This window comes from Gorilla gorilla, chromosome 5, assembly GCF_029281585.2.
Source record: "Gorilla gorilla gorilla isolate KB3781 chromosome 5, NHGRI_mGorGor1-v2.1_pri, whole genome shotgun sequence".
Taxonomy (NCBI): Eukaryota; Metazoa; Chordata; class Mammalia; order Primates; family Hominidae; genus Gorilla; species Gorilla gorilla.
The window spans coordinates 38029036-38044634 of record NC_073229.2 but is presented as its reverse complement, the minus strand read 5'-3'; the positions used below and the strand labels follow the sequence as shown (position 1 = coordinate 38044634).

Genomic DNA, 15599 nt, shown 5'->3' with positions numbered 1-15599 from the left:
GCCACCTGGTAGGGGCCAGTGGCTTATGGGTGGTTATTGATCTAATGGCAGCTAACTGAATCCCACCTGGTAGGACATTGTGAATGACCTCTGCCCCATTCACACAGGAAACGGGAGTGCTCATGAGCTCCATCGGTGCTGGGACTATCATGGACCACTGACCTGCAGTGACCTGCAGAGCTCTTGACACCTGCAGCAGAGTGAGCCTGAAGGAACAACTCAGAGGCTCACGAATAAAGCCCTGCTGGTTTGTCCAGCAGCCTTGTTGGTTGTAAATTCACACAGATGGAGCACAGGGTTTCCTGCACATTTATAGAATACACCAAACAGAAAAGGCAACGGAGTTTAGGTTACGTCTAAGCCCTTGGGTTCAGCCATTTTATGGCTACCGTGGTGTCAAAGGATGTGCAATAAGCTACAGTTCTAGTTCAATGTTTAGTGAGGATTTTTTTGGCCTTCATTTGCCCAGAATTTCTGATTAGACTATTTTCAAAAATAGCTAAATTCAATTCCATCACATCTACAAAGATTTTCAAAAAGTAACCAGCCTAGCTTTCTACTCTTCAAGGATGCATCAGTACCTTTCTGTGACCCTAGAAGAAGTGGAGGGAACCCTCTCTGCCCCTCTCTGCATGACGGAAAATCAATTTTCTAACTTCTTATGGAACCATAAATCTCTACCACACACAGGACAGAGAACTAGACTGTTTATACTCATTCAAATGATAATCAAACAACCTAGTGAATTGCTATCTTATGCTTGATATACACTCTATATGTAAAATGAACAGAACATGATTCAGAGCTCAAGTTTTCACTGATTCTCAGGAAGAAATGGCCTTGAATACTCTCATACACACAAGGGCAATTAATAGCCTTATTTAGTTTCAAACATACCCTCTAACAATTGCTATTCCTTGAGTATCATAAGCACTTTACATACATCATCTCATTTTAGCTTCATCAGGATGCTAGAAAGTAGGTATCATTAGCACGGTTTTATAGAGGAGGTGATAGGTACAAGAAATCGATTGACTTTCCCAAGGCAGCAGAGCTGAGCTCTGAATCCACATCTCTTGGAAGCTCATGCTGTCAATCAACATGCTGTACCCTCTTATCAAAGACCTAATCAAATATTGATTATTGATTCTCTGTATTTAATTTTCAACAATACATTTTTGATCAGGGAGAAAGCATCTAGAAGAGAGTCCTAGAAGTCAGTGAATGCTAAATGAATGCTTTTCTTTTTGGAAGATGCACTAGGTTAAAGAACAAATGGAATGATCAAGAAAAGAGCTTGGTATTGTGTACAAGCCATATGAAGCACTATGCTTGTCAAAAGCATATTTAAAAACCAAAGATTCAACTCTTTTGTCACCTAGCCATGATGAGGCATGGCAAAGACATTTTCCTATAACACCTAAGGGAAGTTATTCTCTTGGGAAATTAATAATTATTTAACACTGGCTGAAACAAGGTAAATTTGTCAAATTTAGACATACATTGGGGAAGGGCAGACACATGCCTTCTGGAAATCAGCAGTGGGTAGCATAAAACCTGTATACTGGGTACTGGTATACCTTTGCATTTTGATTTTTGCAACATTTTCTGCTCCATTTAACAACTTGACTGCATTACAATGTGTGTTACAAGGATTTGGACTCATGTCTTTTAGGTGGTAAAATGAATGCATTCATGAGCTTCAGGAACACAAACAGGAAATCAATTTATACTGAGTGGCAACTAAGGATTAGAAAAAAAAATCGGGTGTCAGGAAGAGAATTGACATGTGGGAAGCAAACAAGAACAGGATTTCAAGGAAGACAGAAAAGAATAACAGCATGTAGAATAAAGGTTAATAAGCAAGCTGGACGGGTCTTAGCTTCTAAAAATATGAGTTAGTAAAGTTCTGGACTGCCTGATAACTAAGGGATTGGAGTTGACTGCTAGCTTTATCTTTGACGTATGTGATTTTGAGAAACACAATTATTCTGTGTCTCAATTTCTTTATCTGTAAAATGGACTCATTGAACCACCTACTCAACTCTCTTTGTCGGTATAAAGATCACCAAGATAAAGATTACAAAATGTACTGCACGCATATGGGATACACCACTTACTGTAAGCAACACTATATTTTACTTTCAGTTTCCTGTAACTAAAGTATACTAAAGCAATATTCTAAAGCAAATCCTCAGGTACTCATCAAAGTTTCCTGTCCTGGATGAATTACTTCCCTATTTTCTTTTTAAAGTTCTTATTTGGAATGCATAAGAAATGGAAAGTTTATTAGTTACTCCAAGCTTTATATATGAAGCTTGAACTGGATTATGTATCTAAATTGAGTCCTAAATTTCAGGTTTATTTAAAAGCATATGGATTGTGAAAATAGGAAATTGGCTATTTTATCTTGTGGAGCACACATTTTATGATAAAGCCAATCATTGTTACATACCACGTAAATTTTTAAATGAGGGCATTGATTTTTTAAAAGGATAGGAAAAATTAATTCATTAGTGTAGGAAAACAAAGAGGATTGCTAGTATCTTGCCATGCTAATTTAGCATAGGAGTTCAATAATATAGGAAGGTTCCATCAACCCCAAGTTCTTTTGGGAGTTGCCAAAGACTGCCTCCAAAATCACAGCAGCCTGGAAATGGGTGTATCTTCTCATAGATGCTATACAGGGTTTAGCTGTGGACTTAACTGCCTCAAGGCACAATATTCCCTAAGTCAATTGGCAAAATACTGTGAGACGGAAATTTACCAGCAACACTGTAACTATTTATACACTGCTGCCATCTTGAAAGGCCACTGGATTCATTCTCAGGACATCATCCAGATGAATTGTGGAAAAGAGGTCATGGGCTGTTTGGAATGGGAGCTCTGTAGGATAGAATTTCAGTTCTGGCATTCCTTTGCTTCTTGTCCTTCATCCTGGTGTAACAATGCATCTGGCCCAACTCATGTTTCCTCAAGGCAGCTCAGTTCCAGTTGAGCTCTGTAGACCAAGGAGGGAGGAAACTTGGGCCCTGCCTTCTAGAGAGCTCTCAGTTGACAGAGGATAGACTAGTCATGATTGGAAAATACATGGCATGCTGTGAAACAGAGGAAGGTACCCAGGATCAAGTGCAACTTACCAGGCTAAGTCAGAAACACAGAGAAGAGCAGTAAGAGAGCAGAGAAAGCCGTGATGGGCATCTCTTACCAACACCATCTATACAGCAATGCCTGAATCAGAGAACGCTTTAAGCCCAAGTCTGCACCTGGCAGCACTTCCTTCTTCAACAATAAACTGAATAAAGACTTCTGGGTTCCTATTGTGTGCCATGCCCTGTTTGGCAGTGGGGTCGCTGCGGGAACATGTGTCATATTGGTCACTTATCATCCACTCCACCTTTTCTTCTGGCAGCAGCCCTTGAGTTTCTTTTAGGAAGCCACTCCCACCCACCCCTGCTTAGTCGGCTTGGCTTAGACAGGCTCCACCCCCAGCTCCAGGCTGGAGCACGTGACTGAGGGCTGGCCAATCACGGCACGGAATTCCTCTTGCTAGCGATTCATGTAGTAGACTGAGTCACTCAGGTTCCTCCAATAGCAATGAACCAAGGACCTAAGTGGGACGTACCAGGGAGATATTTTCCTCCTGAGGTTACTTACCGAAATGGTGACGTGAGCCTGGAATGGCCAGGAGCCACCACATAGTACCTAAAATAAACCCACACTGCGGGAGGCAGAGCTAAGACAGAGAAAAATGGAATTCTGAAGATATTATTAGAGCTGCTAGATCCAGGCTAGATCAATCTGGCCCAGCCCCGAACTTTTCAATTACATGGGCCAATAGATTTTCTCCTCCCACCCCATCTTCTTGGCTGAAGCCAGTTTGAATTAGTTTTTGTCTTTTGCCACCAACACTGAAAGAGTTTTGATATAGAGACAGATGAAAAGACAGCATTCCTGATCCTGAGGCGGCAGACGTAAACTCAAGTGTGGTAAGTGTGAATGTGGAGATATGTTCCCAGTGTGGTGCGGGCAGAGGGAGAGGCTGATTCTGTCTGGGGGAGGAAGTGCGTTCACCCTGGGAAGGGCAACAGTTGGTGCCTAGCCTATACCCCTACTGACCATAAGACGTACACAATCTCTATTCCTCACATGCCTCAAGCTAATTAGTTCTAGGAAGATCCAGTGGTCTGGAAAAAATTTCTGGCAACTCCTTTTCTTCTCCAATTTCCCCTAGACTGTGCATTTCCATTAACTGGCAGATATTGCTGAAGACCGCACAGTCTTAGTCAAAGACTGAGCAGGTGAAAATGGCAAAAGAAAATGTTTTTCTCTCTTTAGAGAAGCAGTTAATTGGCATTATGCCCTCTCCGCAGCAAGAATAGGTTATGTAAATGACAAAAATAGCAAAGGCAAATATTCTTATTGCACTGTCAAATATTTCTTATGGCTGGATATACTCTCCAGAAGGATCTACTGAAAAGTACTAAATTCCTAGATTCATAATGGCTCCTGTGCCTTCCTCCAAGCTGGACAGGCTACTTCAGCTTTCAGCAACTGCTGAGTGACTGCTGTGGCTATGCTTTGGATTTGCAAGGTTGGCTTGATAAAGACTGGCACAGGTGTGGTGGTGGGCGCCTGTAGTCCCAGCTACTTGGGAGGCTGAGGCAGGAGAATCGCTTGAACCCGGGAGGCGGAGGTTGCAGTGAGCCGAGATCGCGCCACTGTACTCCAGCTTGGGTGACAGAGACAGACTCTGTCTCAAAAAAAAAAAAAAAAAAAAAAAAAGACTGGCAATATTGTCTAGGACACGGTGTCTTTAGTTGCAGACTGGCATGGGGGAGGCAGAATAATGAAGTGGAAAGAATGCAGCCTTAGACTCAGATAGATCTATTTTGATTTCTTACAGCACCCAATCAAGATAATTCACTTCTCTAAGCATTGATCTCCTTGTTTGTAAAATGAAGATAACAGTACTTTGCTCCCAGGGTTTCTGTGGAAGTGAATAAGATCAAGTGCCCAGCACATTGCTGGTCATATTCTATATTCATTATAAAATGAATGAATAAGTGGTTGTAATCAGGTATATATTCTATTTGACTTCTGTCCTTAGGAAAAAAAATCAAGAATTTATAAATATTTAGCCAGACCTGTACTTCCCCTTCTCCAAGCTCAGTGTACCCCAGCTTACTCTGTTCTGTCCCCGAAGTGTGAGGGATAGAGTTCTTATCTGCACTTACAAAGTAACAGAAAAACCAGTGAGCCATGTGTCCAGCTGGGATCACAGTGGGGAGGGCAGATTAGAGTGACAGCTGGCCTGGGAGAGAAACCCTCTCTGAAAGAGTGCGGGGCTCTATGGCAGGCTGTAGCACCCTCACTGGCTGAGATCAGAGAGTAGATTTTGTCTCCATATTCACCTGCACAGTCACCTCAACTGGGGTGATTCTGTAACACAGCTCAGCTTCCTTCCAGAGGCCCCAGTAGAGTGCAAACTCCATGAGGGCAGGGATCTTATCTTTCATTCATTGCTGCACCCCAGTGCCTAGACACTGCCTGGCATACAGTAGACACACAATATTTAGAAATCTCCCTACAAATACATGAATCTAGAGCCCCAACTGCATTCCCTTCCCCAGTCTGTCTCTAGGGCTCTGTCTGGATTTCTGAAAACATGAAGGGGCTGATTACAAATCTCCTTAGCAGATAATAGAGCTATTCCTCACTCTCCCAGCCTTGGCTACCCAGGTAAGTCTCCAGAAACCTTAAGCAGCACTGAAGATGGAGAGAGATATTTTTGATGGCTCAAAAGAGATTGGACTAGGCAGGTGAAAAAGCCAAGTTGACTTTCTGGTACCCCTTTTCCAGACCTGAAAAAGACCCACAAAGTTTAATTTCAGCCGCGCATGGTGGTACATGCCTGTAGTCCCAGTTACTCGGGAGGCTGAGGCAGGAGGTTCACTTGAGCCCAGGAGTTTGAGGCCAGCCTGGGCAACATAGTGAGATTCCCCTTCTCTAAATAAATAAATAAATTTTTAAAAAGTTTAATTTCCAGCTGGGCATTCTGCAACATGCATATGTGTTTAAGGAAATGCATTAAACTCTTAGGAATTGAGACCTCTACATAATAGTAGCTTAAGCTAATTTTTTCTTTCTCATAACCGGAAGGCTGGGGTAGGTGGCCGAGGGCTGGTAAGATGGCACCACGGTGGTATCAATATCCAACCTCCTTCTGGCTTTCTTTTCTGCTGCCCTTAGCGTGTGCTCCCATCTTCACAGGACGGCTGCTGGAGCTAAAAATACCATGTCTAAGTCAGAAGAGGAGAATGAATGTCTGCTTGCCAGTCTAGTAGACTGCTTTAAAGAGCTTTCCCAGAAGTTCTGTCCAAAGTCTTCCATTTCATCTCCTTGGCCTTCCATTCTACAAGGGAATATGGAAATAGAGCATTTTGTAAAGGCAGGACATGTGTATACCTCCCAAATATAGAAGTTAGTGAAGAAGAGAATGGATATCAGGCAGGCAATTAGCAGCTTCTGCACAATTATTGTATCCTTCAAAATGAGTAATGACGATGACAGAAATCATTTTGTAATTTTACAGAGAAATTGTTGGGAAGATTGAAAGAGCAGACTCGAGGAGGCTATGCTTCAAGAGCAGCTTTCCAGAACCACACCACAGGACTGGCTGCTTATGGGCCCCACAACCACGATGCCTCTGCACCAATCAGGAAGCTGCTGGTTTTAGAATAACCAAATGTCTCCACTCCTGTGTTTGCCAGTAAAATCATCTCCCTATGCATGGTTTCCTCCTCATGAGGCTTCATTTTTCCTTCCATGTTTTGTGAGGAGCCTGTCATTACTTTGTGCCATTAAAAGTAATGGCAAAAACCGCAATTACTTTTGCACCAGCCTACTACCTTCCCAAGACGGGACCTAGCTGCCTGGGAGTCTGGGAAATGCAATTTTTAGCTTTCAAGATTTTATTACATAGGAAGAAGGTTAGGATGAATGTTGAGTAAACCAATCTGCAATATTTAGCCCAGTATTTATTTCATTTTATTTTATTTTTCTGAGACAGAGTCTCATTCCCATCACCCAAGATAAAGGGCAGTGGTGCAATCACAGTTCACTGCAGCCTTGACTTCCCAGGCTCAGGTGATCCTCCTATCTCAGCCTCCCGAGTAGCCAGGACTATAGCTGCATGCTACCACATTTGGCTAATTATATATATAATAGCAAATATAAATATATAGTAAAACTAAATATAATATATGCATTTAGTAAATACAGGGTTTTGCCATGTTGCCGTGGCTGGTCTCGAACTCCTGGGCTCAAGCATCCTGTCTGTCTCTGCCTACCAAAGTGCTGGGATTACAGGCATGAGCTACTATGCCTGGCCCATTGCCCAGTATTTTATTCTGATCATATAATCTACACGTTTGCCATTTTCAGTAACCACACATTTATTCTTTATAAATTCATTCATTCATTCATTCAGTCAGTCAGTCACTCATGAAGTGTCAGGCAGCATGCTAGGTGCTATGCATCAAAGATGATGAAGTTAATGTCTGCGTGGGTGGTGGAATTTCAGAAGATGAGGGCCAATAGCAAAGCCAATTGTGGAGTACTGGAGGGTGCTGACAGCCACTTCTCATGGCCAATCTGTTATTTCCATGGAAGATTGCAGTCTCCATGTGGTCAGATCCCCCCACAGTCAAGCGAAGCCAAAGTCTAAAATTTCATGCAAATTCTTTTTTTTTCTTGTAACACAGATTGTATTTATTTGTAGAGACAGGGTCTTGCTATGTTTCCCAGGCTACTTTCAAACTCCTGGCCTTAAGTGATCCTCCCACCTTAGCCTCCCAAAGTGCTAGAATTACATGAATACTTCAGATCCTTAAAAATCAATGGTTCTTAATACTAGCAGGATAACCAGGGTATCTTTTAAAAAGTACTGATGTCTACCCCAGCCTAATCATGAAAAAAAACATTAAACAAATCCCAAATGAGAGGCATTCTACAAACACCTGACCAGCACTCCCCAAGACTGTCTTGATCATCAAATCCAAGGTAAGTCTGAGAAACTATGATGACCAAGAAGAGCCTAAGGAGACGCACCAGCTAAATAGAATGTGGTGTCCTAGATGGGATCCTGGAACAGAAAAGATCATCAGGGAAGAACTGAGGAAATCTGAATAAAGTATGATATTGGTTAATAATAATGTGTAAATATGAATTTATTAATTGTGACAAAGGTAGTATACTAATGTAAGATGTTAATAAGAGAGGAAACTGAATGTGGGGTATATGGAAACACTCTGTATTGTCTTTGCAATAATTGTGTAAATCTAAAACTGTTCTAAAGTGAAAAGCTTATTAAAAACAGATACTGACATCTAGGACCCTTCCCAGGCAGAATGAAGCTCAATCATTAAGGGGGTGGGATTCAAACACTGACATGTTTCGGAAAGTGTTCCAGGTGGTTCTAGTGTGCAGTTGGGGTTGAGGATTAGTGCTTTACATTTGGCACTAACTTATATATTTTAAAAACACTGTGATGGTAAAATAAAACATCTGTGGGGCCATATGCAGCCTGTCGCCACCAGTTTGGGAATTCTGCTCTATGCTTTCAAGAAAATGATAGTATAGTTTGGGAGAAACACATCATCAAATACATGGGCAATGACTGAAACTTCTATAGCCTGTGAGGAGTCCCCAGGAAGGAGCAGTGGTACCAGTGGGAGAGGAAAAGGTGGCGGTGGTCTGAGTAACTGAGATGACATTCCTGAAGCACCTCCTGACGTATTTTCCCATTGATCACCTATTTCCTTTCCCTGCACCTTGCCTGCTATCATTGTCCTGCAGACGTGGAGTGGGGGAAGTAAATACAATCTCGTGAAAGAGAAGGACTGATCAGGCTTGCTTCTCAAAGGGTGGTCATTGAGCAGCCTGGTTGGCATCACCAGGGAGCTTGTTAGAAATGCAGACTCTCAGGCCAGATTCCAGAATGATTGAATTGGAGTCTGCATTTTAATAGGATCCTCAGGCGATTTATATTCACTGATGTAGAGGGCTCTTGTAAATCAGGAAGGGAGATTAGAAACCCATTCCAGCACTAACAGAAGGCACCCACGAGAGAGGAGAAAAAGGGCAAGAGTTTTTAGTGATGAATGTTGGACTCCTCCTTCAGAGTTGAGGAGGGTATAGGAACACCCAGGTAGTTTTGTGGCAATGCAGAATATTGGGGTAGATTCCTGCTTCTTTGGACATTATTTGGGGGTAATTCATCACATCACCACATCCAATATGACACAAGAACAGTAGAATAGCATTGGCAAAGGACAAATCTAAATATAGGGGTGTGAGACAGTGCACCAGGTGCCTACAGCCTGCACACAGCACTGAAGACACCCAGAAGCTCCAGCAGCCTCAGTGCAGGGCTCTAAAGAGTGGAAGGACAGGGGCCAGAAAAGCTTCCTGGGCTCAAAAATGAGGAGGCTTCAGAATATGGGGCTTCTCAACCAGGGATGCCAGAGGTCTTGGATTTCTGCTGATGATATCATCACAATAGTTAAAACAAACCAAGCTGGACAAGCCACATCTCAGCAGCTACCACTTCAGGATATTCAGAAACCTGCTAAGGCAAATGACATGTCGACACAGCCAGGGAGGAATCTGAAGCATGTCACCTCACTGGAATGAAGAGACATATTTTTCTGCATCTAGATGCCATCTTGGGAAGTGTTGGAAGTGCATGAGTTCCTTTGAAAGGAAAGAAATTGGCTGGGCACGGTGGCTCATGCCTGTAATCCCAGCATTTTGGAAGGCCGAGGTGGGCGGACCACTTGAGATCAGGAGTTTGAAACCACCAGCCCGGCCAACATAGTGAAACCCTGTCTCTACTAAAAATACAAAAATTAGCCAGGCATGGTGGCGGGTACCTGTAATCCCAGCTACTTGAGAGGCTGAGGCAGGAGAATTGCTTGAAACCAGGAGGCAGAGGTTGCAGTGAGCCAAGATTGTGCCACTACACTCTAGTCTGGGCAACAGAGTGAGACTCCGTCTCAAAAAAAAAAAGAAAAAGAAAGGAAAGAAATTGTTTAATAAAATGTTGGATCTTCTGGTCTCAGGAGGAGGTTCTCTCTCTTCCTTAAAGTAACAGTTTTAAAGCTAAAGAAACAGAATTACATTTAATGGACAAGTTGGGTTGCTCCCACTCCACTACCCCTATTATTAGCAGAAATAATACAATAGAAAGAAAATAAATAAAATCACACATTTTTGCATACCTTAGTGGAAGTGCATGTCTTTCAACCCTGCTACATTAGGAGGGGTATATGAGGACTTGAAAGCTGAGTTAAGGTTAAAAGATGAGGAGACTTTGTCAGGAGGATGAGAAGGCCAGGAAAGGCAATCTAGGCAGAGCACAGGGTTGTAAAGAGCACGATGGACTCGTCGAATTGTAAACAGTCCAGATGGTTAGCGAATAGGGTGTGTGAGGGTGAAGAAACAAACTGGCAGGTAGGGTCGGGTCTTGGAGGACTTTGGACACCATGCTGTTTGGATTTTAACTTATAGGCAATCGTGGGGAGGGGGACAGGGAGGTTTGAATTTCAGAATTAGCGCTGTGGCACCACTGTGGAAGATGAGTTGGAGGAGGGTGACATTGGAGGCAGAAACAAGTTAGGCAGCTAATACATGGGAGAGGGCTGGAATAAGGTAAAGGAAGAATTCTTGGGTTTCTCTGTTGGGTTACTGTTTGGGTGGTGCTGTTATTCGCTGAGTCAGTGCATGTAAGAGACAAGAGAGACTTCGCGTGACATTTACAGTCATCCGGTGTAGGCATCACTCACCGTTGGGCATTTGGGTATGTGAGGCTGCTGTTTCTAACATCTTCCTATTAAAATGTCGCCATGAACATTCTTGCATGAATTATTTTTAAAATTTGGCATTTTGGGGGGAATGGGATTATAGATCTAAATTATTTTTATTTTGTCAACTTGCAAAATCATTTTGTACTGCTTTTTATTTTATTTTATTTTTTTCAGACAGGGTCTCTCCCTGTCACCCAGGCTGGAGTGCAGTGGTGCGATCTCTGCTCAATGTAGCCTCGATCTCCTGGGTCCAAGTGATTCTCCCATCTCAGCCTCCTGAGTAGCTAGGACTGCAGGCATGCACCACCATGCTCAGTTAATTTTTTTATTTTTTGTACAGATGGATCTCCCTGTGTTGCCCAGGCTGTTCTCAAACTCCTGGGCTCAAGCGATTCTCCCACCTCAGACTCTCAAAGTGTTGGGATTATAGGTGTGAGCCACCAGCTTCACCTTATAATGCTTTCAAATATTGCCTGACTGCTTTCTGGAAAGGCATACCACTCTATAGCTTACCAACTATTGTTAGTACACTTGTCTGTATACAGTCCCAATTGTAAAAAATATACAGGTTTTTTAAAAATAACTACAAAAATATACAGATTTTGTATAACTGTAAAAAATACCAGATTTTTATAATATGAATCAATGTTAGCTTGTTAAAAGGTAAATTGAAACACAATAACATTTTAAAGAGTTTAATCGAGCAAACAGTAATTCATGAATTGGGAAGCGCCAAACTGAGAGGTTTTTGGGCTCTGTTGAAGTGTCAAGAACAGACTTTTATAGAGTGAATTTGTAAGTAATACAAAGAAAATATTTGGTTGGTTACAGTTATAAAGTTGCCTTACTTGATCTATCCCTCTGGAAAGTCCCTAGTTATATAATTTAATTTTGCTGGCTGCTTCCAATTGGTTGAGCTGAAGTTCTGCTTTTCTTTGACATAAGTATTTGCAAGACATTGCTCAAGCTAAGTTTGGCTTATGTTAACAAATCAAGCAAGGTTAGTCACTCACGGGGCCTAATTAGCTTTGTCTGCTCAGGGGTTCTTCAGGTCTCGTCTCCATTTTAATTTACTGCAACAACCTAATTTCAAAGATGGATCCTAAGGGTATTTATCTATTTATTTACAGATAGGGTCTTGTTCTGTCACCAGGCTGGAGTGCAGTGGTGTGATCATGACTCACTGCGCCTTGACCTCCTGGGCTAAAGCAATCCTCCCACTTCAGCCTCTTGAGTATCTGGAACCACAGGTAACCACCACAACACCTGCTAATTTAAAAAAATTTTTTGTAGAGACAGGGTCTTCCTATGTTGCCCAGCTGGTCGTCTCAAACTCCTGGGCTCAAGCAGTCCTCCCACCTCAGCCTCCCGAGTAGCTGGGACTACAGGCACACCACCATGTCTGGCTGATATACTTTTTATTTTTTGTCAAAACATGGGTCTCACTATGTTGTCCAGCCTGGTCTTGAATGACTGGCCTCAATTGATCCTCCTGCCTTGGTCTCCCAAAGTGTTGAGATTACAGGTGTGAGTCCCTGCACCTGGCCTGAGCATTTCTAATGTTCTATGCTAAGTGTAATAGTTATTATCAGTTTTAAATATATATTCTTTATCATATTAAGAAAGAAGAATTCCTAGGGGTATTAATCAAGAAAATATTTTGTATTTAATCAAATACTTTTTTTGTACCTGCCTATGTATAGTTATATGATTTTTACTTTATGCCTTGTTAATATGATGAATTATCTTGATAATGTTTTATGCATTATATCAACCTTGCATTCTTGGAATAAATTTTCCTTCATGATCAGTGACAATTTATTTTTAAGTATTTGGAATGATTTCATTTTCTTCCTTGTTTCTTTCCTTTACTTCCTCACTTCCTTCCTCTCTCCTATCTCCCCCTTTCTTCAGCCCTCCTTACTCCCTCTTTCTTCCTTTGCACATATGCTGGAAATTATAATTTTCTCCTTTTGATATTGGTCTTAGGATTGGGAAATAAATCCATGTTTAATTTATAAAATCAGTTCAGAAACATATTGCCTTTTTCAATTTTTTGCAACAATTAACATGTGACACAAATCTTTGTTATTTGAAAGATCCGCGAATTCAGCAAGGCCAAGTGCCTTTCTCCTCCTCCTTTCCTTTATAATTTTTTTCTATTTATTTATGTTAGCTTTTTCCCCCTACTATAAGGAGTCTATTATAATAAATCATCTCCTGTTAGTTTTTCACTCAAGGGTGGAATAACCCACATAACTGGTGCCGACAGACCACTTTTTAATGAAGTTCTTAGGAAATCTCATGAGCTGATGCAGGAGGCTGCCTCAGTGGGAATAGACTGTATTTGTGCTAGCTCTATTAGCTTTTGTGATTTATATTTGTCAAAACTCACTCATTTCATTTTAATTGTAAAAGTGTTTTTTGTTTTGTTTTGTTTTTTCAGAGATGGAGTCTCGCTCTGTCACCCAGGCTGGAGTGCAGTGGCATGATCTCAGCACAGTGCAACTTCTGCCTCCTGGGTTCAAGCGATTCTCCTACCTCAGTTTCCCAAGTAGCTGGGACTACAGGCACAGGCCACCACACACAGCTAATTTTTGTATTTTTAGTAGATGCAGGGTTTTGCTATATGTTGGCCAGGCTGGTCTCGAACTCCTGACCTCAAGTGATCCACCCTCCTTGACCTCCCAAAGTGTTGGGATTACAGGCGTGAGCCACTGCGCCCGGTCAGTTGTAAAGGGTTTTAACGTCATAATTGAAAAAAAATCACTCCATTTCAGTGAAATAAAAAATTTTGGTTTAAATTATAGCTTTTTCTTACACTGAATATTAATAATTTGGGTTTTCCTTTTATTTCAATGATTAACACTTTAAAAAATTGTCAAAGAATCTTCTGTTACTGATTCTACAGTTTTTTTCCTACTTTATTTATGCTTGCTTTATTAGTTCTCCTTTTCCTACTCTTTCAATGCCTCTCTTCTTTTTTAAAAAGGAGATAGGCCGGGCACAGTGGTTCACGCCTGCAATCCCAACACTTTGGGAGGCCAAGGGGGCAGATCACCTGAGGTCAGGAATTTGAGCCCAGCCTGGCCAACATGGCAAAACTCCATCTCTACAAAAATACAAAAAATTAGCTAGGCTTGGTGGCACGTGCCTGTAATCCCAGCTACTTGGGAGGCTGAGGCAGGAGAATTGCTTGAACCCAGGAGACAGAGGTTGCAGTGAGCCAAGATCACGCCACTGCACTCCAGCCTGGGTAACAGAGCAAGACTGTCTCAAAAAAAAAAAAAACCACACAAAAAAACCCCCAAAAAACAAAAAAGGAGATAGTTTAGAAAATTCATACAGTAAGAAAAATTATGGCTCACTTCCACAACGCAAAGACAACATGATTATTTTGATGCATTTCCTTGTATATTGCTTACACAATTATGCATTAGCCATATGCACTTTATATATTATTGATCAATGTGTGTGCATTATATAATATGACTATATATTTTTTAGAATATATTGGGGTTATTTGTAGATTTCTTCTCTAATGTAGGTTATTTAGGAGATTAGTTAAAAATTTTAAGGAATTTTGAATTTTTTTTATCTCAAATTGTATGCCTTTTTACTTTGGGAAAGTAGTATGGAGAATCTTTTTCTTTATATGAAGAAATTTTTGTGCTTTGATATTTTTGATGACACATTCATGGCAAAAAGTATATTAGCTTCTGATATGATTCTATCATGTATTCTATCAAATGCATGACTGTTAATTCTATCTAATTTATTACACTAATCAACTCTGTACTTTCTTCATCAAATCTGAATACTCCTGATTTGTTATATGAAATACTGACATTTCAAATTATCGTTCTGTTTCTGCCTATTTTTTCCTTTTGTGATGTTCTGGTATTCTCAGGCCCTTGTTTATTATACCTTTTATGATTATATAATGATTTTATTTATTCCACCTTGAAATCAAATAATGAGATAGTAACTCTTACTTTTTTATGGTCCATCAGGCAGGCTATGCTGTCCCTTCCTCAGTGTTTCCCCTAAGTGTGTTCCTGGACATTCGTTTTCTGGGTCTGCTGTCACCAAGTGCCACAGACTGGATGGCTTAAAGAAATGGATTGTCTCACAGTTGTGCTCGAAGTCCAAACAGGGTTGGTTCCCTCTGAGGACTGAGAAGGAAGGATCTGTTCCAGGCATCTCTCCTGGGCTTGTGGATGCCCATTTTCTTAACATGTCTTCCTTCTGTGCCAATTTTTGTGTCCCTCTTTATAAGGATACCATTCATTTTGGAATACAACCCACCTTCATGACCTCATTTGACTTGATTACCTCTGTAAAGATCGTGTTTCCAAGTAAGGTCTTATTTTGAGGTACTGGGGTTAGGATTTCAATACATGAATTTTGAGGAGGTCCCAATTCAATCCATAACAGCATATTAATAGTTAACTTGAATGAATTCTGCAATTATATAAGTTGGGGAAGCGTCAGTTTAATTTTTTGAGACGGAACCTCATTCTATTGCCAAGCTGGAGTGCAGTGGCTGCAGTGGCACGGTCTCGGCTCACTGCAACCTCTGCTTCCCGGATTCAAGTGATTTTCCTGCCTCAGCCTCCCGAGCAGCTGAGATTACACGCGCGTGTCACCACGCCCAACCAATTTTTGTATTTTTAGTAGAGACAGGGTTCACTATGTTGGCCAGGATGGTCTCGAACTCTTCATCTCATG

General features: G+C 41.3%; 1 long non-coding RNA gene across 1 annotated transcript in view; it reads right to left on the bottom strand.

Moving 5' to 3' along the window:
- Positions 1–15599, bottom strand: part of LOC129534400 (uncharacterized) — a 33783-nt gene that overhangs the window by 16807 nt on the left and 1377 nt on the right. The gene's annotated exons all lie outside the window — the stretch shown is intronic.